This window comes from Solanum pennellii, chromosome 8 (assembly GCF_001406875.1).
Source record: "Solanum pennellii chromosome 8, SPENNV200".
Lineage (NCBI taxonomy): Eukaryota > Viridiplantae > Streptophyta > Magnoliopsida > Solanales > Solanaceae > Solanum > Solanum pennellii.
Window position 1 is genome coordinate 60,859,857 of NC_028644.1, and position 3,474 is coordinate 60,863,330.

Genomic DNA, 3,474 nt, shown 5'->3' on the forward strand with positions numbered 1-3,474 from the left:
ATATATATATATATATATATATATATATATGAGTAAATGAGAAATACTTTAGTTAGATCTAGTGAACATGTTATATACAAGACACCTATTTATGAAAGAATTGGAATTAGAACAATTTTTTTTGACTAATTTAACAAAATTGGACTAATTATTTAATTTAATTTATTAATTGGAAAATTTACATAAATACTAGCAAATAAGTTAAAAACTCAAGATCTACAATTATTTTTTAAAACTTAATCTAATATATATTTTTTATAAATGAGTAAATGAGAAATACTTTAGATAGATCTAGTGAACGTGTTATATATGAGACACCTATTTATAGTAATAGAATGAAAGAATTGGAAGTAGAACAATTTTTTTTGACTAATTTAACAAAATTGGACTATTTATTTAGTTTAATTTATTAATTGGAAAATTTACATGAATACTAGCGAATAATTTTTTTTTTTTTAACAACCATCATGCTATATTAATGCATAGAAAGGTTCAAAGAGGTAAAGGATGCAATTGCATCATTTACAATCTATCTAGGGAAAGTAGAAAGCCAAACAACTTTGTGTACTAACAAAATAGAAAATTTTGCTAAATTATGCGCTACTAAATTTCAAGACCTTTGAATATACATCACATTAACCACTTCAAAGTACTTCATAAGGTTCCAAATATCTTCACAAGTAGTCTCTATCTCCCATGAGACTATAGTTCATTGTAGTACCATATCCACCACATTTTTTTGCGTCTGATAAGATTTGCACCTTTGTCCACCCCTTTTCTCTAGCATTCTCCATAGCCATACGAATCGCAATCGCTTCAGCAGTGATGGCTTTCCCAACATATTGAATTGGGGTGCCAAAAGCATGAAGCAAGTTACCATAGCTATCCGTAGCCGCCACATCAATGCTTGCAGTCTTCTTTTCCTTATGTACACTAGCATCTACAAACACAACAATACCATCTTGTGCCATAGTTAGATTTCTATCATCATTACAAGAATGTATAACTCTAGGGGGAGATGGAGGGATCAAATTGCTTTCATACTCATGAAAATCAAAAAGATCTTTGTTAACAATATCCTTAGGATCAACAACTTCTCCATTGAAACTCTTTGAGTTTCTAGCCTTCCAAATTTGCCACATAATGAAAATACTTAATTTAATCAATTCTATAGAGTCAGGATATTTTTTAACATTTGTAAAAAGATCATTCCACCAACCAGCAAAATCCACTATATATTCTAAGCTAGGCCAATTAATGGGGCAAAATTTTCAAACTAATTGAGCACTGGGACACCTAAACAGCATGTGATCAATCGTTTCATTCTCATGTCCACAATCCTTACACACTCTACAAATATGCCTCAGTCTCCTAGCAATTTTGTGGTTGACCGGTAAAACATTCAAAATGCATTTTTGAATAAAGTGTTTATGCTTGTTTTTAATATTCATAGACCATAAAAACTTCCAGAATTCTTTTGAGAAAGATTGATTACTAGATTGGGCTCTCTCATTACTCACTTGTTCACACCTAATTATTTCTGTCACTAAGTGGTATCCTGATTTAACCTCATACTTTCCAGACTTTGTATAGTTCAAAATAATCTTATCGGCTGTGGTTGAAATAGGTATAGAGACTATTGTATGGAAATCATTTGGGCAGAAATACTTCTGAAGATCATCCAATTTCCATGTATGGGTATTTTTCTCAATAAAATCTTTCACTCTCAACTCGACATCTATTTGAGCGAGCATCTGACTAGGTTTGATTCCACTAGAGTTAGGAATCCAAGGATCTGTCCACACTTTAGTACAATCTCCAGAGCCTAACCTCCATCTAATGCCCTTTTGTACGAGATCTCTACCCCAAATAATGCTTTTCCATATCCAAGAACTATTAAATGAACAAGTGGCTTGAAGGAAGGAAGTATGTGAAAAATATTTACTCTTCGGGATTCTAACAAGTAAAGACTCTTTTTCGGTTAAAATTTGCAAAGCAAGATTTGCCAACAATGCTTGATTAAATGACTTTAAATCTCTAAAGCCTATTCCCCCTTTAAACTTAGCTAAACATAGATTCTCTCATTTTTCAAAGTGCATCTTTCTATTATCCTTATCATGCCCCCACCAAAAATTAGAGAAGATAGTCGTAATATCTTTACATAAGGAATTCGGAAATTGAAAACATGATAGGGCATTAGATGGAATTGCAGATAAAACATATTTCAGCATCACTTCTTTTCCTACTGGACTTAGAAGTTATTTTTCCATCCTTTTATTTTGAATTTCACCCTATCTTTAATAAACTCTAGCATTTTTATCTTAGATCTTCCAACTACCGCAGGAAGCCCCAGATATAACCCTATGTTATTTAATTGTAGTTGTCCTAACACTTCATTAGTACTATCTTTATCAATATCAAAACAATTTTTACTAAAGAAAATAGCTGATTTAGTGAAGTTTACCATTTGTCCCGAACACTTCTCATAAGTTAATAACATTTCAGAGATTTTTTGAGCGTTTTGGGTATTCGCCTTACAAAAGATAAATGAGTCATCAGCGAAAAAAATAAATGATTAATTGTAGGACCTCCTCTATTTAAGCTTAACCCTTGTATATCCCCACATAATTCTGCATGATTTATGAGTCTAGAGAGACCTTCAGCACATAAGAGGAAAAGATATGGAGAAAGTGGTTCTCATTGCCTTAATCTTCTAGTAGGTTTCACTCCTCCCGCTATGTCCCCATTAACATTAAATTTAAATGTTGGGGTGGTGATGTATTGCATAATCTAATTAATAAAAGTTTCATGGGAACCCATTTTAGCAAGTAATTTTTAAATATAAATTCACTCAACTCGATCATAAGCTTTAGCCATATCTAGCTTAAGGGCCATATATTTTTGTAATCCACGTCTTTTACTTTTAAGAAGATGAATGAACTCATGCGCTAGAAAAACATTATCTACTATTTGTCGTTTTCCAATAAAAGCAGATTGATTTGGAGAGATAATATTGGGTAGGTAGACTTTCAGTCTCTTAACAATAATTTTAGCAATAATTTTGTACATTGTAGATCATAAACTTATGGGTCGAAATTGACTCACATCACTAGGATTTTTCACTTTAGGGATCAAATTTATATGAGTCTGATTCCAAGAAGGTAGCAGATATCCTAAATTAAAAAGCTTTTTACAACTTCATAAATATCAACGGAGATAATATTCCAATACCTTTGAAAGAAGAAGGGTGTCATTCCGTCTACTCCTGGAGCTTTTAAAGGATGCATATCAAAATCTGCTTACTTAATTTCCTTGTTTGTTATTCCTCTAGTTAGCATATCATTATCCGAATCATCTACTAAGGTAGGAACTAGATTAAGAACGTGATCAAAATCCGTAGGTCGGGAAGTAGTTAATAAATTTTTATAAAAATTTTTACCTCTATTACAATATCATTATGATCAGAAATCCAAC